This window comes from Sarcophilus harrisii, chromosome 5 (assembly GCF_902635505.1).
Source record: "Sarcophilus harrisii chromosome 5, mSarHar1.11, whole genome shotgun sequence".
Lineage (NCBI taxonomy): Eukaryota > Metazoa > Chordata > Mammalia > Dasyuromorphia > Dasyuridae > Sarcophilus > Sarcophilus harrisii.
In genome coordinates, this window is record NC_045430.1 from 131,850,623 (window position 1) to 131,874,799 (window position 24,177).

The following is a 24,177-nucleotide window of genomic DNA, read 5'->3' on the forward strand; positions in this document are numbered from 1 at the left end:
TTGGGCAAAGTAACTCCTAATTATTGCTCTAATTTTCTCTTCATTGGTGGAAAGTTCTCTCTTTTCATTTTTAAGACTAACAATTAGATTTTCCTCTTTCCTTTTTCTAATCAAACCAACTAAAGTTTTATCTATTTTGTTGTTTTTTTCATAAAACCAACTTTTATTTTTATTAATTCAACAGTTTTTTTTTTTTACTTTTAATTTTATATTCTCCCCTTTTATTTTAAAATTTTAAGTTTAATATTTGATTGGGGGTTTTTAATTTGTTCTTTTTCTAGCTTTTTTAGTTGCAAGCCTAATTCATTGATGTTCTCTTTCTCTATTTTATGTAAGTAAGCCTCTAGAGATATAAAATTTTCCCCTCTTACTGCTTTGGCTGCATCCCACAAATTTTGTTATGTTGTCTCATTATTGTCATTCTCTTGGATGAACTTGTTGTGTCTATGATTTGCTATTTCACCCATTCATTCTTTAGGATGAGATTATTTAATTTCCAATTACTTTTTGGTCTATTTTCTCCTGGCCTTATATTGCATGTGATTTTTATTGCATCATGATCTGAAAAAAAAAAATACCTTTACTATTTCTGCCTTTCTGCATTTGATTTTGAGATTTTTATGCTCTAACACATGTTTTTGTATAGGTTCTATGAACTGTTGAGAAGAAAGTGTACTCTTTTCTATCTCCATTCAATTTTCTCCAAAGATCTATCATACCTAACTTTTCTAGTATTCTAGTTACCTCTTTGACTTCTTATTTATTTTGTGGTTTGATTTATCTAGTTCTGAGAGAGCAAGGTTGAGATTCCCCACTAGTATAGTTTTGCTGCCTATTTCTTTTTGTATCTCTCTTAAATTCTCCTCTGGGAATTTCCATGATATACCACTTGGTACATATATGTTTAATATTGATATTGCGTCATTATCTATGACATCCTTAAGTTAAAGATAGATCTAATACTATCTTTGCTTTTACTTGATCTGAGATCAGGATTGCTATTCCTTCTTTTATTATTGCTTTTATTATTTTGTTTTGCCTCTTCATGAGATATAATTTCCCTTATTTTACCTCTACTTTTCTCTTTTTCCAGTATAATATCCTTTCTACCTCTACTTTCTTTTTCATATTATCACAATAAAATCAAATTATACCCAAACTTTCTAAGTATCCCATAACAGAAATATAGTTCTCAATAGTTTTCTTTTTACCTTTTTATGCTTCTTTTTTGAGTTCCATATTTAGATATCAATTTTTTTTGTTAAACTTTAGTCTTTTCATCAGAAATAAATTAAATTCACCTGTATCATTAAAAGTCCATTTTCATTCCTGAAAGATAATCCTCATTTTAGCTGGATAGCTTATTCTTGGCTGTAATCCAAGTTTCTTTAACTTTCAGAATATCAGATTCCAGGCCCTTCCATCCTTTAAGGTGAAAGCTGCTAGGTCCTAGGTAATCCTAATTGTGGCTCCTTGCTATTTAAATTTTTTTTCTGGCTGTTTGCAGTATCTTTTCCTTGGTATGAGAGTTCTGAAATTTAACCACAATATTCCTTGGGGATTTAATTTTGGGGTCTCTTTCAAGAGGTAATTGGTGGATTCTTTCGATGGCTATTTTGTCTTCTGTTTCTAAAATACCAGGGCAGTTTTCTTTTATGATTTCCTGTAGGATAATGTACAGGTTCTTTTTTCATCATGGCTTTCAGGAAGCCCAATAATCCTTAGATTGTCTCTCCTAGATCTACTTTCCGGGTCAATTGTTTTTCCTAGGAGATATTTTATATTTTCTTCTAGTTTTAATTTTTTTTTTGTTTTTGTTTGATTAATTCTTGAAGTCTTATTGAGTCAATCACTTCCATTTGTTCAATTCTAATTTTTAGTGTATTATTTTTTTCAGTTATCTTTTTTTAGCTCCTTTTGCAACTGGCCAATCAAGTTTTTTTGTTCATTGCATTCTTTTCCCATTTTTTCCATTCCTTCTTGCAATTATCTCATTTTATTTCTCCATTTTTCTTCTACCTCTCTTTTAAGATCCTTTATGCAATCTTCAAAGAAAGCCTTATGAAATGGAAACCAGCTCATGTCTCTCATTGGGGCTTCTTCTGGAGTTGCTGGTACATTTGTTTTTAAAATTCCAGAAATTACAATATGCCCACAAAATATCCTTCTTTATTAAAAAAAACAAAAGTTAAGAAAAACCAGCCAAGCAAACAATGGTATGTGACAGCACTTGTCATCTGTCGTCTCTTCCATCTTTACTGAGAAGGACTCAGTAGTACCCATTGCCTTTAATCTATATTCAGCTGCCTTTTAGTGTTATTTTCATTCATATTGTAGTCATTGTGAGTGTTCTTGTCTTAGTTATGCTTGTTTTGTACTATATCAGTTTAAACAGTTCTTCCCATCTTTCTCTAAATTTCTTATAGTTGTAACTTCAAAAAAATATTCTCAATATTCATTTATTACAGTTTGTTCACTCATTTTCCAATAAATGAATGCCTATTTTGTTACTGATTTTTACTAGTACCAAAAATGCTACTATGAATAGTTTGTGATCTTTCTTTGTAATCTTGGGGTATGTTACCAGGCAAATAGTATAAACAGATTGGTAGTTTTTCTCACATAATTTCAAATTGATTTTCAGAACGATTTTCCAATTCATAGGATTATATGGAGTTTTTCAGAAAAGACCAACACTTCTGTTGTGAGGGCTTTCTTAACTCTTTTCAGGGTTGCTCATCCACCATTGATGTCTACCTGTCCAATTCTCATCTGTGACTCTAAGAAGCTGTAACATGCACAGTGATCACACCCCACAGGCTAAACCAGTTGAGGGCAATTGATAGGTTCCATAACTGTTGGTGAATTAGCACATGAAGCATATGAAGACTTCCCCAGTAGAATGGGCAGATGAGAACAATTTCTTTCAACAGTGATGAAGGCAGCTGAAAGCAAGTGCTATGAAGCACTTAGAGCCTGGTCAGATATCTAAATGTCAGAGTCATCCAGTGCATCCTGGACCATTGCCAGTCGTCTGGCACCTTACTAGTGAATGATTCTTGAAGAAAGAGAGGGGCTGAAAACTTTGTGTAACCAACTCACTTAAATCCAACTCTTATGCAAGTCATCATCCAGTGATTTCATTAGTCTTCTTCAAAAATGAAGGATGAACAACAACAATTTACAGGGACTGCAAATTTTTGGTATGGGGGAAGAATGTAGAAGGAGTTCACTTAGTTGCAAGGAGCTAACTCTGCCTCTTCCAGAGTACACTGACTCTCAGACTCTTGATCCTTGGAGGTTGCTGAGCTGTTGAAACTGCCAACACCACCAAAGATAAAAGAGAAATATCTCTGGATTCACACTTTCTCCCTTGCTTAGATAAAGGCATACTTCTGAAGGGGGGCAAGTTCTTCCATCTCTACTTGACCATGCTTTGTAAACAGCCAAGAGAACATCAAAGAAATGGGAGGTTAGGCAGCAGAACTGCAACAGCCAGAGTTCTGGTAGAGGCACAGTGACTAAAGGCAAATGATCAGGAAACAGATTCATGGCAATGAGCCTTGGTAAACAAACTCGAGGAGGAGTCTGATGGCAGTGGCAGTGATGTGTGAGAGACAACAAGAGAGAGGCCAGAATAGCAAAAACAAAATAGGAACAGAAGTGATCAGTGGGAAGGGACAAGCTTTGACCTTGTCTTTTGTGGCAGCCCTATCTAGGCAAAGTATTTTTAATCATAGAAACTATAATGGTCCCCAAAAATTAGGAAAAGGGGAACCTACCAGAAGGTTGAAATAACTTTTCTCACTTTGTGGTCTTAGAAATTATTTCCTTCTTTGTTCTCTACAATATAAATAAAATCTATTCTAAATCTGATACCTTGTTAGTTTGAGTACTTTTAGAAGAATTGTTAGATAAATACTCTTTGAGGAATACAATACCCTTAAGTTCCTATTTTCATCTGGGTGGGGGCAAGTGAAACAGAGAGATAGCATACCTGGACTCTTGATATCAAGATGGAGTCTCTTACACAAGAATTGCAAATGTTGATTAAATGTTTGTTGATTTGAAAGGAGTTCAATTGAGGTAGCTACAAGTCCCTGTCCAGTTCCTATTCTCTTTCTGCCAGTTTTATCTGCCAGGCACTATCTATTTCTTTTCTAGATTGAACTGATTCATGGATTATATCATAATATACCACCAAAAGCATGATGATTTTATGGCTCTGACAACTAGGGCTCAGGAAAGTTTTTTGGGGGAAACATGAAATAGAATTTAAACTCAAGTCTGAAGTACTAACACATGGGGTCATTACTAATCTTTACAAACTAGTAGATCTAAGTGAAAATACTGTCCAAGCTCAGGAATGCTCACAGAAGGAGGGTGCCCCTTTCCATTGGACATGTAATCAGTAGAGTAATAAAACACTTTATTAAATTTGACCTTCGACCCAAACTTAAACTTACATTATAGAGTCAACCTTGGCTCTTTATAAATAGAATTGTTTCCAGTATAGTGAAGACAGATGAGGTCTTCTTAACCACTCAAATGACAATTTAATTCATGCTTTAAGACAAATATTTGATTGCCTGCTCCCAGCAAGTATCAAAGGCTATAACATCATTGTTTTCCCTTGTTCTGATGTTATATGAAAGAATAAAATTGGAATGGTGTTATGTGTTCCTTGTTTGTAATATGATGCCCCTAATCTCCCCAAAAGATTGCTTCGGTTCTGGTGTCACAATATTTCTCATATTATTATGCACTTTACTAAAGCACCCTAGACATTCTCCCCCTCCCACTTGAAAGCAGCTGTTGCATATAAACTGGGCGGCTATCCCTAAGGCATTCACAATGATTTCCAGTTTTCAATTTATAAGGGATTCTGAGAAAACAACATTATACATGAAATGTCTATTATCTTGCCTCAGGTACACTATTTTTGGTTTATCTAAATGAAACTTAATTGGAAGATCTGTTATGAAATCCTGTCCCTCACTGTTTAAGTGTATCTGTACTTTGTCATAGGGAACTGAAATTTTAGAGACCAAACTCCCCCTAGGTTGTTGGATTTTGGAAGCGAAGGTAGAATGAGAAAGCTTGAGTCTTTTTGTTCATTTTTAATAGCTGCCTACCTGCTTCCCTCTCCAAGAAATTACTTAAATAGAAGTGGCCCTAGAACCATAGCTCAAGTTAACCAATGTGTTCATTCACTACTCTTTCATCAAAGAAACAATATCTTATTCCCATTCCCATTCCTATCACATTACCACCATTTAAGCCATAACATATATCATCCTCTGCCCTGTGATCAAGTATCACCCTCAAATATGATCCATAACTAATTTGGTCAGAAGTCACTTGGAAATATAAGTATTGTAAATTGAGTCCATTTTCCTAAGCTGTGACTGTCCTTTGTTTAGTGTTTACTTAGTGTCAATAATGTGCCAGGTATTACACAGATCATAGATTAAGAATGGGTCTTACCTCAGGGCTCTACCATTTAAATTAAACAGACTGAATTGATGAAACATGAGGAAATGACAGTGGAAACGGTTGTTTTTGTTTTGTTTTGTTTTTTCAATCTTTCTTAAAGAACTCATGCTAGGAAGAAAGGTCAGTTTTTCTTTCCAGATACTATGGAAGTTGGGCCTCCCTGACTTTAAATTCATAGGATTATAGATTTAGAGTTGGAAGTGGGGAGGGAAGGAAAAAGAATAAGTATGTCTGGAGTGCTAAGTACTTTTTATTGATGTCTCATTTGATTTTCACCAACAATCTTTTGAGGAAGGAATTATAGAGGCTGATGATTCCAATCCCTTTATTTTACAGTTGAAGAAACTGAGGTAAAGGCTGTGACTTGCCCATAATCACAGAACTCAGAGAAATATATGGAACTACACTGGATAAGGCATTGTAGTATGGAGTCATAAAGATATATTTTGGGATCCTGCTTCAGGTACTTAGTCCTGTCTTCTGTCTTTCATTAGGTAATAACAATAAAGATGTCTCCAGTATGTAAGTATGTTTAAGTCATTTCTCTACTTAGGAGAGCAATAAAATTCCACGGTGGGATGGGGTAGGGAGGAGTAGTCTCCACATTTATACAGAAGTAAAGAAATTCTTGTGTAAGGGTGAAAGTGAGAGTTATGAGAGGAGTCTTTCATTTTGAAAATATCCTTGACCACCAATAAGTTGCTATAAGGTGAAATAGGAAGATGTAAACACCAGCAAAGTAAAAGATACCAAAATGGTGTTCAAGGAAGACATCTCCCGTAATGTTCAGGTTAGCTTTCTGGAGTTCTTCCAGATGGGCCTTGGTCTCAGCAGGATAGTCACCACAAGGATGGTCAAGAATAGAATCTAAAGTCTTTATTGTCTCCTTCACAGTCTGTTCACTCTGACTGACTGACCCTGTCCCCGGTTTTCTCAGCTCTTATACCCTATTACAATTACATCATTACAGCATACTGAGTATGTGTGAACTAGAGAACCATTACATCACCATACCAAATACTAAGTATATATATACTAGAGAACCATCATCTTATCAATCACACTGAGTTAACATCTTGGTGTAAGTATCCTTGTTTCAAGTATACTTCTTCAGAGTTCCAGCCCTCTACAATCTCCTTTCTTCACTTTATTTCAGGCTGAATTGACCCTGGTTTAAGGGTATTATCCCCCTCCCCCTGTGCCTCCCTCCTTCCCTTCTTTCCTTTCTTCCTTCCTTCCTTGTCAGGAAAATAACTTCAACCTTGATAAATCCAAGTCTTTTTCTAAATCTACCAATTCATCATTTCCTACACCACAGGAATATTAAGTGCCTGAAACAGTTTGTGATTTCCTAGGGAAGTAATGGTAACTCTGCCACCTCCCCACATAGCTCCTACTGGTGGCTGAATGCATTTCTGTTTCTCTCAGACTGACCAGTTTTCCTAACCTCTTCTACAATGTAACACTGATTATACAACAAGGTTATTTACCACATTTTATATAAAGAGAAGTGGACAACACAGTAACAAAGGAGAAACTACAGTTTATAGTCTCTGAGATACTTTCACATTAGCTCACTCATGATTGTTCTCATCAGTCCAACAAAAACCTTCACTACCTGAATGGATGGGAGAGGGAGGAACAAAACAGCCTCGTGTCCAGTCTTTCTACATGATATAAAATGGGTGATGTTACTTTCTTACTCTCATTCCTCTTTCCCCCATTTCTCTTCCAGAATTCTCAATGAAAATAATCCCACAGTCCTTTAATGATGATGGATTTTGAGAAAACCACTCATCTCCAGAGTTATAATTACCTTCTGTTTTCTTTACAGCAGTATGAAGGTGGAATGTCTTCTGTGATTCATTTGTAGGGGAGCCCTTGTTTCACTGTCCCATTTTCCAGTGCTACTTTATACTGCTCTGGGAATCAGTAGCTACATGAAAGCCTTGAAGGTACAGAAATAGCAAGAGTTTATGCCCCATCCTATTAGCAGAGGTATGGTATGAATTTCTGCTCACATGGTATGAACTAAGGGATATCAAAAACACTTGCCCACTGGGGAAAACATTTTTATTTTTACTTTTATAGCATTTATTGTTTGATCTTCATTGTCTAGTCCTTCTTTCTCAAAAGAAATTGCTTTCTGGTATTACATTGATGTAAATCTCATTTCTGGTCTTGGTGTCTTTGTAGAAATACTGAAATACACTCCTTCCTTTCTTCTTAAAATCATTAGCTTTTTTCAAAGTTTAATTTATATGCCTTTCTTGAATAGAACCACATTGGTTGTTAGTGCTTTCTCCCTTCTTCAGTAATGTTATTTTGACATAACAACTAGCATTTATGTAGTACTTTATGGTTTACAAGGCACTTTACAAATATTATTTCCTTTCACAAGAACCCTGGGAAATAGATTCTATTATCATCTCCATCTTATAGATGAGGAAATTGAGGCAAACAGGGGGTCAAATGACTTGCCTAGCCAGGATTACATAGTTAACTAAGTATTTAAAGCTAATTTGAATTCAGGCCTTCTTGACTCCAAGGCCAGTGCTTTGATCCCCTATTGCACCTAAATGCCTCACTCTCTATGGTAGAATGATAAACTCTGTGAGGGAAATTGACTGTTTTTCATTTTGTCTTTTTATTTCTAGTACTCAGCATATTGCCTTAAATATAGCATGTGCCTGGTATATGCTTGTTAAATTGAGTTGAATGATTTCCCCAAAGTGTATGTTATAAGAAGCTTTAAGGCAGAGAGAGACTGAACCTTCCATATAATTCTTTTGTACCTCCCAAGACACTTAACAAAGAGCTGGACACTTGTCAAAATGAATTACACCAACTTAACAGGCACCAGAAATTCATACCATCAAAGTCACATGTTTGGAATAAGGCAAGATCTCCATATCTCTCTGTTAATATGTACACATTACCATTTGAAATCTGTTTCTATGCTTATTGATATCCCTTTCTCTTTCAAAACCCATTTAATTTTTTCCTCTGTTCATGATACTTTCCCCAAATCCTTTGGCTCACAGCGATCCCTTTTGCTACCTTACTTGCTATAGCACATTATTTCTTGTGCTCTCCCTAACTATACCCTAAACTTCTTAAGAGACCATGCAACTTTTTTGTTTAAAAATAGAGCTGAGCCTGAAGTCAGAAGACTTGTGTTCAGATGTGATCTCAGACATTTATTAGCTGTGTGATCCTAGACAAGTCATTTAATTTTTGTGTGCCTCAGTTTCCTCAACTATAAAATAGAGATATTAATACCAGGGTTGTTGTAAGAATCAAATGAATTAATATTTGTAAAATGCTTAGTGTAATACCTGGCACATTGTAAACACTCAAGAAATCCTTCCTTCCTTCCTTCCTTCCTTCCTCCCTCATTTTATACCATACTTCTGGATATACAGCAGATACTTAATACATATTATATATATTAGAAGCAGTTTTCAGTAGAGGAGAAAGTTTGGAGGTGAAGAGTTAGAAAGTAATATAATTTGAGAATGAGATGAAAGTTCTCATCTAAGGTAGTTACAATGCTAATTTAAAGGAAGGGATGGAGGCAAAAGACTTTCAAAGAAAGGATAGAAAAAAATTTGGTGATTGGGTGTGGGAACAAGGAAGAAGGAAGAGTTATAATTGATTGAAGTTACTAGACTCTAACTGGGGATAGTTTTAGGGGAGGAAATGTTAGTTTTGGCCTTAAACATATTGAGCTTAGTGCATTGGTGGAGCATCTGATGGGAAATATCCATCAAGCTGTTGAAAATATCTGACTATTTTTCAGAAGACTATTTCTACTTAGGCCCCAAAGTAGAGACTTGGGATTTATGCAGAGGTGAAAGGTATGAGTTTATGGTATCAGTGAAATGCCAGAATGGATGACATGCTGAAGGACAAAAGTACACAAAGAAAAGACTCAGGGAGATACCTACATTTGTTAGGGGAAGATACCTACATTTGATAGGGGAAGATAGCTACATTTGTGTTTATTGTAAAGGAGGCAGAGGAAAAGAAAGAGAGGGAGGAGAAGAATTAAGAGAGTGTAGTTTCACAGGATAAAAGAAAGAAAAAATTTTCCTGAAGGAGAATATACTGCTTGAAAAGGTACAGAGGTCAAGCAGAATGGAGAGGTGAAGACAAAGTCATAATTACCGTAGTCAAAGCCATGACTAGGAATTTTTGCACCTCAAACTAGAAGCAAATAAGGCCCTAGTCAGCTGGATGCCGGGCAACAGCAGAGGAACAAGGGAGACAGAGACCTCAAGACATCAAAAGGAGCTTTGGGAGGAACTCATTTCTACAGATCATCTGGTAACTTCCAATTGAAAAAACATTTATGAAGCCCCCATTTTATGCTAGGCACCATGTTAGATGGAGGGAATAAAAAAGAAAAAGAAAAAAATCATCCCTGCCCTTAGAGAGTTTCCATTCTCTTGTGTGAACTGACCCTGTGATTTCATTGGTAAAGGGAACTTCTTCATGAGGAAATTTCCTTTACCAATGCAGGTCAGCACCACCTCTGTAACTCACTGTATCTTCCTGGGTTTAATTTAATTAGGTATTGTTGATTTCTATTTTCATGGATAAAGAATACAGGCATAAGTAATAATAGTGGGACTAGAGGATGGGGCCATGATATCTCAATGTGTCAAAAACAATCATGCTCCATGTAATTTCATACTTTTATCATATGCCCTTTTCTTTGTCACAGCAGCATCTCTGAAAGCAATGGTAAAATGCCAGTCTTGAATTTTAACCTTTTAACCCTCTTAGTTTTTTAGCATAGCCCAAGCAATTTGGGTGGGAGTGGTAGATGGAGAGGGAAAGGTCACAATCTGTGATTTCATTCTAGCAATGAAGAGAAATAACTATGTCCCAATTGTATCATATTAGAGTTTTCTAGAATTCCCGAGATGTTAAATGATCTGTCCAGGATCACATAGTAGGTGTCAAAGGTTAGACTTGAACCCAGGTCTTTTTGATTCTAAGACTGGCCCATAGTTCACTGTATCTTGCTGCCCAAGCCTTATTCAAAGATTAATATCAGTGTCATTGCTGCTTTGAATAATTTGTGGTCTTAGTTTATGTAGAGTAAGGATTCTTTACCTTTCTTGCATTATGGACTCTTTTGGCAGTCAGATGAATCCTGTCACCTCATTCTCAGAATCATGTTTTAAATGCATACAATAAAACTCATGAAATTACAAAGGAAGATAGTTATATAAAATATAGTCATCAAAATATTTATGAAAACAAGTTCACCAATCTTAGGCTAAAAACTTCTGCTTTATAGATCAAAGTGAATAATGTGTTGGGTATGAGGTCAGGATGATTTGAGTTCAAATCCTTTCTGACAATTATTAGCTATGTGATCCAGGACAAGTCACTTAACTTCTCTAAGTTTTCTGTGTTGGTGGAGGAAATACCCCAATTTTATCCCTTCCCTATTTCTATCGATAGTCACTGATATAAAGTATTTACAAGTAGGAGGGCAGCTGTGGGTTTCAGTTTCCTTATCTGTAAAATGAAGGGGTTCAAAATCTATCTTTTACCTCTGTTTATGATTCTACAACATAAAAACACACTTTTAATTTGAAAAGTCCTCTTGACCAAAAGAGAGGCAGTATAATGTTGGTATAGAACCAGGAAAATTTGGGAGTAAGTAATCTGTCAATTGTAAGACCTCCATTGGTAGAGTTTTCTCATTCAGGGAGTTCCTTGATGGAATCACAGGTCCAATCTTTAACGTCTTCACCAGAGAGCTCATTCTTAGGAGCCTAATCAACTTCACAGTTGGTTTATAACAGTAACAAATCAGTCTTCCCTAGTGCTTAGAATTACTTTGTGGCACCAGATTTAGATACTTGGAGAGACACATTTTTTTATTATAGATAACTAGCTGTACAAGTTAGTGGAAGAAACTCTTCTTGATTCTTCTGGAACTCAGTAAGGAATATAACTCTGTTTTACTCTTTACTCTTTCCTTTTCATTATCAGATTTAGCTTGGATGGACTATAGAACGTCCTGGTCACTACTTCCCAAGGTTGGTGAAAAGAAAGTTCCCTAAATGTGTATGTGCACTTGTTTTTTTTTTGTTTTTTTTTGGTGGTGGTGGTTGTTTTTTTTTTGCATATTTTGATTCTCCCTTCCTTTCAACTTACAATGACAACTCTACCCACATATTTGGTAAAGTTGGAGCAGCTCTAAATGAAAAAAGAAAAAGGAAGCAAGCAAGGAAGGAAAAGGAAGGGGGAGATGACAGGAAAGGAAGGAAAAAGGGAGGGCAGAAAAGGAACAGTAGAGGAAGCTTCTGAAGAATAAACAATGAGAAAAAGAGGAAGAACTGAGGCAGCATAGTATAATAGGAGAGTTCTTGACTCAGATTTAAATTCCACCTCAAACAACTACTAGCTGAATAACTTTGGACATTAATTTAGTTAATGCCCCCAAATTAATTAAATTAATCAATATTAATTTAATCACTGTAACTCAGTTTCCTTCTGTGATCCCATATACAATACAGTATAACTGGTCTTCTTTGAGAATTGGAAGGAAAGGAACAGCTTCGTTGGTTCCCATTGGCTACAAAAGGTAACTTCTGCATCCATACACACATACATACCATAAAATAGTATAATAATTATATTGTATCACATCACACCATATTGTATTAATTACAACTGAAAAGCATGAAAGCAACAGATGAAGGGAAAAAAGAAAAGTTAAGTGAATCCGTTGAAACATGTTTATTCAGCATCTGCTATTAGTTAGAATTCTTCCAGGATCTGGAAATATAAAGGCAAAACCAAAACAGTCCCTGCCTTCAAGGAGCTTGCATCCATAACGACAGACAATCAGTTCTGCTGTTATGTATATTTTGAAAACATGAATTTGTTCCCACGATAAGTTGAATCGAGTCCTTCTCACAAAAGAAAATGAGAGAAGTGCTTATGAACTGCAACCTTTCAGATACCTTCTCCCATAAACTTCAGGTCTTTGTCAAGGTAAAATGCCATATTTATTGTTTATCTTTTGTCTCCATGGGCAGAAAGAAGATTCCAAAAAGACACCAACAAAAACCAGAACAGCCCTGCAGTGACAGGGCACTAGCTCCTTATTACAGAGTCCTAGATTTAGAGCAGGATGAAACCTTAGAAGCAACTAATCTAGTCCTCTCATTTGCAGGGGAGAAAACTGAAGCCAGGGCGTTTCGGTGACTTGTTCAGTGTCTCAGAGTTAAGAACTGAGAGACGGAGGATAAAGCACCCAGGATCTCCCACCCTGGACCCAGTGGCATTTCTACTCCAGCTCAATGTCTCCCTTGGATTCTGCCAATATCACAGTATCATACTGTGTGCCATCACTATTAAAACTTTGTATCCCAACCGTCTCTGGAATGATTATCTGCCGACTATGAGGGAATTTAGTGCAAGGACAAATTAAATACTACTCATTTCAATTACTCCAATGACTTCCTTATATTACAATAATTAATCTTCATGGTGTAATGAGGTCTGGCTCCTGTCCAGAGCACCTGAGACAGCTTCTTACCCAGTACAGGATGCTAAGGAACTGCTTCTGGAAGAATCATGAGGATGTGTAAGGAAAATACAGTGGAGAAACTAGGGCACGATTCCATGAGGGCTTTCTGATTGGCTTTGGAGGCATTCAAAAAGACTGTCAGCTTTGGCTACCTCTTCTTTGTTTCTCTGACCCTCTTTGCCTCATTGCTTCAGCTGTGCTCTGATGGGGATTGCAATGAGAGAACCATACTATCAGAGTAGGGCCATAGAGTACTCTCTCGCTTCCCCAACCCCCATGAGGCACCTTTGACTTGGTTAATTGTTTTCCTTTTTAGGTGTAGTCTCTTCAGCTTTGGTTGAGAATGAGTCTCACAAGACTTTTCAGAAAGACTTTTGAGACCCCAACCCAGGGGAAGAATTCATATTCTTAGCAGTGTTACTTTTGGACTCAAATTTGGTGAGACTGATACTATATAGGAACTGAACTAAATTTTGAGCTTTAATATACCCTCCCTGTTACCCTACCCCACCAGACCAAAGAAGTCTAGGGGACTTTATCTCCACAAGGTTTGGGGGAAATGTTTATTCTTTTTTATTTTTGAATTAATATTTTGTAAAAGCTGCATGATATTAATTAAGTAGTTAAATGGAACTGAGAGGCCCCTCAAATAAAATAGCAAACAGGAAGCAGAGAAATTATTCAAATTAGAATATTCAATATAAAGATATACAAGACTGAAAGAATTGTTTTGATGGGCACAAGATGCGATTTTAACTCATTCAAGAGAAGGGTCCTGATCTGACCAAAATCGTTAGGGAAGCAAGCTATAAATTAGGGACATATTGAGAAGTTGGTTGTTTCTACATTTGTGCAATTTCCAAAAATCTTTCCACATGCTTGGAGTCAGTCCTGAAGAGGCTCTTATTTCCTCTTTGAAAAAAGAATAAATCTTTCTCCTGTCCCAAATTTTTGCACCAACTCTGTCCTCATGCATTTTCAGTTGGCTTCAGTATTCTCTCCATTTGTCTAGTCATAATTCAGCAGCAGCAGCACACAAAAAAGCACCAAACTTGATTGAAAGCATCAGTCCATATGTCTTCCAAGAATTCTCTATGGTCATCATTTTTTATTGCACTAGTAATATTCCACTTCATTCATGGAACCATAATGTATATATTTTTTGTTTTAGATTATCTTATTTTCTACTTATTTTTTTTTAAATTTTGATAATAGCATTTTATTTTCAAAATACATGCAAAGATAATTTTAATCATTCACCCTTGTGAAACCTTATGTAACCACAATTTAGTCAGTCATTCTCCAATTAATGAAAAAACCATCTTCTTAACACAAATATTATTCCAATGGTACTATATGATAAGATAGTACAGTATCAAACTTTTAAAGTTGTTGGTCACCAAAGGGTAATGAAAAACTGTGTAGTAGATAGAAGGATACAATGCATTAGAAAGATGTCTATAGGATGTCAGAGATACTTACGAGAAAATGGAAAAGGGAATGAATTGGTCATGTATCTAGAGAGATAGCTCATGATTCCATTAGATTGTGAGCTCCTTGAGGGTGGGAACTGCCATTTGCCTTTTTTTTTTTTTAACCCCAGTGTTTAGCATAGTATCTGGCACATAGTACAAGCTTAATAAATGTATGTTGATTATTTAATTTGTTGTTCAGTCATTTTTCATAACCCCATTTGGGGTTTTCTTTGCACAGACTGGAAATGGGGAAAGAAAAGGGAAGAAAATCCCAAGGGGTAAAAAATGAGATAGGATGGATCTTTTGGCAACCTGCCATCTCTCCATTTACCCCATTCCCTCCCAACCCAATTGAGCAGTCTTTTTTTACATAAAGAATATAGTTCATGGGATTGTAGGAACATAGATTTAGAATCTCAAAGGATTTTTAAAGGGCATTTTAGTCCATTTTATAGATGAGGAAACTTGAAATCCAATGAAGGATAGCGATTTATGAGAGGTCACACAAGAACAAAGAATCTAAGGTGGGATTTGAACTCATCCCTCCAAATTCAGCAGTTCTTTCAGGAATTCCAGATAGAAACTGCTTTAAAAAAAAAAAAAAAAAAAAAAGACTAAGATCAAAAGAAATTAAAAGAAAAAAGTTTTAACTCTTAGTGAACTAAATTTTAGCAGTCTCAGGTGACTTTGAGTAGCCTCTCTCTGGTGACTGACCCGCAGAGGGTCCCAGGAACAGACTAGACTGATGGAAATGCTTTTAAGGGAGAAACACAGGACAAGAGCTTGAGCAATGACCCTACTGCTTGTTAAGCATAAACAACAAAATTCTGTAAAGGAATGAAGGCGGGTGCCACCTACTGGCAACTGTGGAGAACTGCCGAGCACAAAAGGCATTGCCTCCTAGAATCCACACTTGGGCCCCCTCCAGCTTTCATGTTGGACAGAAAGTGAGTCAGGCTGTTCAGATCATTGGAGAAGGATTACTCAGGGGAGGAAAGGGAAAGGAGTACCGAGAGACCCTGTTCGTACTTTCCAGGCGCTCTGATGAGCGCTTTCTGTTTTCTTTGGCTTGTAAACTCACTCTCCACTCTACCCCCATCTTTGAATTTTTGTAATAAGTGAGCAATGTTCTCAGACTTTTGGGGTGGAGGTAAGAACCAGAGAGATAAGAAATATCCCAGAGGTATCACATCCTAAAAAGAGACCCTCTCCCCCAAATTTTACTAACCAGAATATTATGTTCTTCAATCATGCTGTATAACAATTTATTATAATTCCATTTAATTCAAGAAGCTCAAGATAAGCAACTTAGAATTTATAACACTTCAGTTGAAAAATGCCTCCAGAGAGGTGTTTTTATTGTTACTACTAGTTATTATTAATAATGCTTACAATGAAAAGCATTTTTATATAAATTTATTATACATCATTTAGGATGAATGACCTTAATATATGTTGCATCAGATTCATTATGTAATTAGGTATTTACCCTAGAGCATGAGGAATTAAAGACAATAGATATATTTACAATTACTTATTTGTACTACTAAAATCTTTTTCTTTCCTCAACAGTTTGTCTTCTTGTTAAGTTTTTGTCCATCTCTTTTATAAAAATGTATTCAAATATTTAATTGATTTATTTTTAAAAATCTTATCATGTTCTTAGTAACTGAATTTTAAAATGTATTCTCCCTCCCCCCTTCCTTCTATTCTTTTTTCCTTTCTTCATATAATCTACATTTTCAAATAGAAATATAAAAAGGCTTAAATATATTTGGTTCAGTTTGATCTTGTCTTCTGGGATAATAATAATGGCTAATAATAATGGTTTATAATAACAATGGGATAATGATAATAATAATGGATAATAATATTATTCTTAGGATGATAATAGTAGTTATGATGATGAAAAATTAACATTTATATGGTGCTTACTATATGCTAAGCCCTATGCTAAGTACTTTGCAATTATCTCATTTGATTCTTATAACAACCCTGGGGAGTTTTTACAGGGAGCTTTTACAACTGAGGAAACTGAGGTAAACAGAGGTTAAGTGACTTTCTCAGTAAATATCTGAATCTGGATTTGACCTCTGTTCTTCCTGACACCATGACCTCTATCCACTATGCCTCCTATCTGACAAAAGACTCTGGACCTATGATTTCAATGAAGAAGGAATTCCTGGGAACAGCAGGTCTGTACCTACTCTATATAACTTACAATCTTAGAAAGCTGTCAAGAGACCTGAGAAGCTGATTGCAGTGACTTGCTCAAGGTCACCCAGCCAGAATGTATTAGAGAAGGGATTTAAAGTGAAGTATTCAGTCTTCTCTCCATGTTGCCCATATAATGAAGTGATTGGTAAGTATCTTAAAACATGATGCCCTTTTTAACCGACAAATCTGGTCTCTGAATTAAAAGCCTTATGCTCCCCTTCTGGAATTAAGTTAAAATTCTTTAATAAGATAAATGAATTATTTATTAAATCTCCTTTTTCCTCTTCTGCTACATATTTTCCCCATGATTGGTTAAGGAGGTGTGGCCAAAGTTGTATATTTTTAAGGTCAGTTTTGAATCATGGGAAGAAGAGATATGACTTTAATTTTGCAAAGTAGTTATCTATTTAAGGAATTGGCAGTCTGTTTCATTTGTGATCAAGGTTCACAGAACAAGAATACATTAAAAGCTAGTGAAATAACAAAATTAATATGCAACTTTCACAAAGTCATGGCCCAGAAGAGCGGAAAATCTAAATATAAGAGTAGCTTCCAAACATGTAAGGTCATCAGGAGATCATGGAGGAGATAAGGGTTACATTAAATTGAGGCCAGTAAGTTAGAATGAAGACAGCCCAGGAAAAGGCTTGAATTCTAAGATAAAGTCAAATTAAGTTCCTTGCATAAAGTGAAAACAAATTGAAAGTTACTTAATGAACATGATCAGCCTTCTTTAGCCTTATATTTGAACTCATTCATCTAGATTCAAAACCTTCCAAAGCAAAGTACCTGGCACACAATGTTTAATAAATGCTTATTGTTGCTCACTGACTTAATGGCTTGTGTTATGTGACTTTCCATTCTTATGTCTATTCTATTTTTCCTCAGACTGATCCAATTTTCCTACCCCCTCCCCAGGTCTGATATCCTTTCTCTCTATTTCCAATGAAGACACTATTCTTTTGATTCTTGTGATTCACAAACTCAAAACCTTCAAAATTCATTCAACAACATTATTTTTGTTTTTCCCTCACCCCAGCTTCCTAACACTTTGGTAGGTCTATTTTCAAATATTTCCTTCCATGAGCCTGATAAAAGATTTTATACAACTGTTTATTAGTCCCTGTAGCTCTTAGCACCAAGGAACTGTGTAATTGCACCATGAACTATGATCATGTCAAAAGAGTTCATCTCTGAAACTGGACTGATTATGACTTAGCTGCAGATGTGGAGGAGGGATGATGACATGAGTTGAATCAGAGGCTGAACTCTTGTTCAGTAGAATTGCCAATTGGCCATAAAATTCAAGTGGAGAGCATATTTTTTTTGAACCTGTTTAGAATTTATTTTAATCTGATTTAATTTTTTAAATCAATCTCTTTGTGTCTCTGTCTCTGTCTTTGATTTTCTCTGTCTCTCTGTGTCTGTCTGTCTTTGTCTCTGTCTCCCATAATTGTTAACTGAAGAGTCACTCTCAATTTTTGCTTTCTCCTAAAGTTACTGCATTAGTATCTTTTTTTGTTTTGAAAAAGGGTAATAGCATAATTATTCCAGCCAGGTCTAAAGATACCTGATCCTGGTCAGCAAATCTCCTGAGGATACATCTTAAACTCTAATTTCCTAATTTGCCACCTTAGCTTGAGGTGGAGGTAGAGAACAGTGTAAATGAACCTAGTTAGCTATCAGATTCCAGAGATGGGAAGTAAATAGAACATCTGTCCGTCCTTTAGAATAGTGCTTGATGTAATTATGCTTATGATGTATATGTAATATATGCATATATGAGAAGATCTAGTGCTCTGAGTGATGACACCTGGTTTGGATAATTTTTTGGCAGATGACCTCTTCCAGAAGTCAGGATTTACCTCTAAGACAAATATGCCCTGATTTCACTTAGGATCATAGGTTTAGAGCTGGAAGTGACCACAAAGGTAATATAGACACACTTCATTTTTCAGAGGAGAAAACTGGGGCCCAGAGAGAAATTAAGTTTCTTAAGGATACACAGGTAATAAATGGCAAAGTTCTACCTAATTATTCAATTCCAAATATTTCGTCTTTCTAGTACATCATGCTGCCTCCCATTCTAGCTATTGAACTTTTTTAAACAGCCTTTCAATCACTCAATTATCTGCTTTCCTGGGAGTTGTAACAAGTTTTAAGGGCAGAGACTGTTACTTTTGGTTATTTTATATCCTGCACTGGATTGAAGACTAGGAACTAAGAGTTTATGGAAAACCATAGACTTCAACATTATGGGAGATTGCTGCATTTCTGAGATCCTGAACTTTGAAATTCACCTCCCTGGGTCAGACTTTTCTGTTCTTCCACATCTCCCACTGTTTTATCCTTTCCACACCTGTATTCATCCTCACTGATTCCTCCCTGTTCTGCTAGTCCATCATAAAATCTCAATCAAATTAATACTATCCTAGAAAACTCACCATATCTCAAACTAAGTTTATCACCTTTCTTCCTAAGACTGCCTCTGCCCCAGTTTTGTTTTGTTTCTCAACTATGTAAATAACATGGTTTTAAGAGGCAGAATGCTGTATCTATCACAATAACTATCCGTACAATATAGTGGATAATTAGCTAGTAATGGAGTCCAGGAAAGTAGTGCCTCTGATACTTTGTGTAATCCAAGCAGATCACTCTGCCTCTTAGAGCCCCAGGAAGCTCTTGAAGACTCTAAAGATGCTGTTACTGATCTGCTTTAGTTGAAAGCTGTTTCCACCTTCCTAGTCTTGCACTTGACTCTCCTGAATGTACTCTAGGATCCAGCTACACTAGCCTATTTGTAATCTCACACATTACACTCATCTCCCATCTCTCTGCCATCATTTTATGGCTGGAATGCTTTGCCTCCTTACCTGTGCCTCTTTATTTTCCTGACTTCTTTTAAGACTGTTCAAATCCCTTATGTAAAGGACTTTTTCTAACTGTCTCAGATGATAGTGACTTCCTTTCTAACATTACTTTTCATCTACTTTGTACACATATTGGGTATACCTAGAAGCAGCTAGGTGCTGCAGAGGGTAGAACACCAGGTCTGGAATCAAGAAGACCTGAGTTCAAATTCAGTCTCAGATACTTCCTAGTATGTGACCCAAGTCACTTCCCTTAACTCTGCCTCATCTTCCTTAACTGTAAAATGGGAATCAAAATAGCACTTACTTATCCCAAGGTTCTTGTGAGGACTGAATGAGATAATATTTGTAAAGAGTTTAGCCACAGTGCTCCGAACATGCTAGGTGCTTAATAAATGCTTAATCCCTCCCCCCATCTAATTGTTTATACATCATCTAGTGTAAGTTAGAATTTTGTCAATTTAAATTTTGTTAATGAACAAGAAATTGATTTTCTTTTTCACCCAATACTCTTTTTTTTTTTTTTTTTTTTTTTGCAAAAAGAAAAAGAAAATCTTTGTGACAGATTATATATAGGCAAAACCAAATTTCTACATTGGTTGTATCAAAAAACTTTATGTCTCATTCCAAAAGATGTGATAGAAAATGCCATCCACATCCAGAGAAAGAACTATGGAGTAGGAATATAGATGAATGCATACTATTTTCACTATTTGAAATTTGTTTTTTCTTTCTCATAGTTTTTTCCTTGTGTTCTGATTCTTCTTTCACAACATGACTAATATGACTATATGTTTAACATAATTGTACATTGGGAGGGAAGAGATAGAGAGAGGGAGAAAAATTTGGAATTAAAAATTTTACAGAAATGTTTTAAAGTATCTTTACATGTAATTGGAAAAAATAAAATATTAAGTGGAAAAACTATGTCTCTTTGTGCACCCATAATTTATTATCACCCTTTTAAGAGGTAAAGAGCTTTTTCTACATTTCTTGAGGGGATCATATGATTTTTTTAGTGATATGTTCAATTATGCTGATAGTTTTCTTAATACTGAATCAGTTTTCCATTTCTGCTATAAATACCATCTGACCATAGTAAATGATCTTTGTGACAAATTGCTATAATCTCCTTGCTAGATTTTTTTTATTGAAAATTTTTGCATTAATGTTTATTGGGGAAATTGATCTATAGTTTTCTTTTTCTGTTTTCACTCTTTCTAGTTTAGATATTAACACCATATTTGTATTATTAAAAAGAATTTGTTAGGATTCTTTCTTGGCTTATTTTCTCAAATAATTTATGTAATATTGGAATTAATTGTTCTTTAAATATTTGGTAGAATTTACTTGTTAATCCATTTGGTTTTGGAGATTTTTTTTTTCTTAAGGAGATAATTGATAACTTGTTCAATTTCTTTTTTTAAGATAGGGTTATTTAAGTGTTTTATTTCCTCTTCTGTTAATTTGGGCAATTTAAATTTTGTAAATATCTATTCATTTCACTTAGAGTATCAGATTTATTGTCATGAAATTGGGCAAAATAGCTCCTAACCATTGCTTTAATTATAGTTTCACTGGCAGTACTTTTACTCTTTTAATTTTTGATACTGGTAATATACTTTTCTAATTTCTTTTTTAAAAATAAAATTAATCAACGGTTTGCTTACTTGTTTTTCCCATAAAATCAGCCCCTCATTTTATTTATTAGAGAAACTTTTTTACTTTCAATTTTATTAATCTCTCTTTTGATTTTTAGGATTTCCATTTTGATGTTTAATTGGAAATTTTTAATTTATTCTTTTTGTAGGTTTTGTTTTTTGTTTTTTTGTTTGTTTGTTTTTGTTTTTTTGCTGAGGCAATTGGGGTTAAGTGATTTGCTCAGGGTTACAACAGCTAGGAAGTGTTAAATGTCTGAGCACAGATTTGAACTCAGGTCCTCCTGACTTCAGGGCTGATGCTCTATCCATTGTGCCACCTAGCTGCCCCCTTTTCTAATTTTTTTAAAATCCCATTTCCAATTCATTTGACATTCTCTTTCTTGAATTTATTGATGTAAAGATTTAGAGATATCTTCCCCTAAATATTGCTTTGGCTGTATCCTACAAAGTTTTGATATATTGCCTCGTTGTTATTCTCTTTAATGAAATTATTGTTTCCATAATTTGTTCTTGACCCATTCTTTAGGATTAGGTTATTTAGTTTCCAGTTAAATTTTAATTTGTGTTTACATACCCTTTCTTGAATGTAATTTTTATTGCATTATCATCTGAAAGGATGGATTTAATATTTCTGCTTTTCTACAGTTGTTAATGAGATTTTAATACCCCAATAGATGGTTAATTTTAGTGAAGGTGTCATGTATAGTCAAGTACAGAAAAAAGCATACTTTTTAAAAATTCCTGTCATTTTTCTCCAAAAGTCTGTAATGTCTAACTTTTCTAAAATTTTATTCATCTGTTTAACTGCTTTTTAAATTGTTTTTATGGTTGGATTTATCTAGTTCTGATAGATGAAAGTTGAATTCCTTTCCTAATATAGTTTTATTATTTCTTTCTGTAATTTATTTAATTTTTCCTTTAAGAATTTGGATGCTATGCTATTTGGTGCATAGATGTTAAATAATATTACTTCATTGTCTATGGTACCCTTTAGCAAGGTATTGTTTTCTGTTTATCTTTTAATTAGGTCCATTTTTGCTTTTGCATTGTTTGAGAACATGATTGTTATCTCTGTCTTTTTTTAAATCTGAGCTGAAAATAATAGATTCTACTCCAGCCCCTTATTTTGACTCTCTGTGTGTCTTTCTGTTTTCAAGTATGTTTCTTGTAAATAACATATTGTTGGATTCAGGTTTCTAATCCATTCTACTATCCACTCTCATTTTAGTGGTGAGTTCATCCCATCAAATTCACAGCTATGATTACTGCTGTGTATAGGGAATGCTATATATCCTATTTTTTCCTGTTTATACTTCTTTTTTTCATTTTACCTTGTCACTTCTCAAAAGTCTCTCTCTCTCTCTCTCTCTCTCTCTCTCTCTCTCTCTCTCTCTCTCTCTCTCTCTCTTTTTATTTGTCTCCTTTAACTGCCCTCCCTGTTATCAGCTCCATCCCCCTTCTCTTTTCAGTTTCCCTTCCTGCTTTCCTGTTGGGTAAGATAGATTCCCATACAATTGAGTGTGTATGTTATTCCATCTAAATCAATTTTTAAGAGAGAAGTTTAAGTGTTACCCCTCCACCCCCATTTCCTCTTTACTGTAAAAGATCTTCCTTGTGCACCTCTTTTTTTTGGGGGGGGGGAGGCACTGATGGTAAAATGATTTACCCAGTGTTACTGGGTAAGTAAGTGTCTGAGGCTTGGTTTGAACTCAGGTCTTCCTGACTCTGGGACTAATGTTCACAGGACAATGTGCCACATAACTGCTCCTTTGCATCCTTCTTTTGAATGAGATGACTTCCTCCATTCTATCTCTCCCTTCCATCTTCTCCCAGGGCATTCCCTTTTCTCACCATTACATTCTTTTTTTGGAGATTATCCCAATACATTAACTCACACATGTGCTCTCTCTCTAAGCAGACAATTGTTTTTTTTTTTTGGTTTCCTTCTTTTTTTAAAAAATAAAGCCTTTTATTTTCAAAACACATGCATAGTTTTCAACATTCTTTGCAAAACCTGGTATTCTAAATTTTTTTCTCCCTCCCTTTTCCCACCCCTCTCTTAGAGTAATCCAATATATATTAAACATGTGCAATTCTTCTATACACATTTCTACAATTATCATGTTGCGCAAGAAAAATCAGATCAAAAAGAAAAAAAATGAGAAAAAACCAAAAGGCAATCAAACAACAACAACAAGAAAGTGAAAATATTATGTTGTGATCTATACATAGTCCCCACAGTTCTCTCTCTGGGTGCAGATGGCTCCCCCCCATCACAAGACCATTGGAACTGGCCTGAATCATCTCTCTGTTGAAAAGAGCCACATACATCAAAATTGATCATTGTATAATCTTCTTGTTACTATGTACCATATTCTCTTGATTTTATTCACTTAGCATCAGTTCATGTAAGTCTCTCCAGGACTTTCTGAAATCCTTATTTAGACTCTTTCTAAATGCCCTAATAATGATACAATTCTTAGGATTTAGATATATCATTTTTTCATATAGGAAAACAAACAGTTTAACTCCATTGAGTCCTTTACACAATTACTTTTTCATGTTTACTTTTTTATGCTTCACTTGAATCTTCTGCTTGAATATAGTTTTCTATTCAGATCTGATCTTTTCATTAAGAGAGCTTGGAAGCCCTCTATTTCATTAAATATCCATTTCCATCTCTAATGATTATACTTAAGTTTTTTTAGGAAGATTCTTCCTAATTGTAATCCAAGATCTTTGCCTTCTGAAATATCATATTCCTAGTCCTCTACTCATTTAATATGGAAGTTGTTAAATTTTGTATGATCCTGTCAGTGGCTCCATGATTTGAATGGTTTCATTTTGGCTATTCGAAATATTTTCTCCTTAACCTAGGAACTCCAGAATTTGGATAT

At 35.2% G+C, this 24,177-nt stretch overlaps 1 protein-coding gene and 1 long non-coding RNA gene across 2 annotated transcripts in view; one reads left to right on the plus strand and one right to left on the minus strand.

Annotated features, from left to right (window-relative positions):
- The window catches only part of SEPHS1 (selenophosphate synthetase 1), an 85,286-nt gene that overhangs the window by 57,133 nt on the left and 3,976 nt on the right, over window positions 1-24,177 (minus strand). The window lies entirely within an intron of this gene.
- Window positions 5,772-13,320, plus strand: LOC116419319. The gene is made up of 6 exons (XR_004229589.1): window positions 5,772-5,959; window positions 7,331-7,451; window positions 9,710-9,825; window positions 11,512-11,558; window positions 12,039-12,106; window positions 12,701-13,320. It is a non-coding gene; the product is annotated as an uncharacterized LOC116419319 (long non-coding RNA).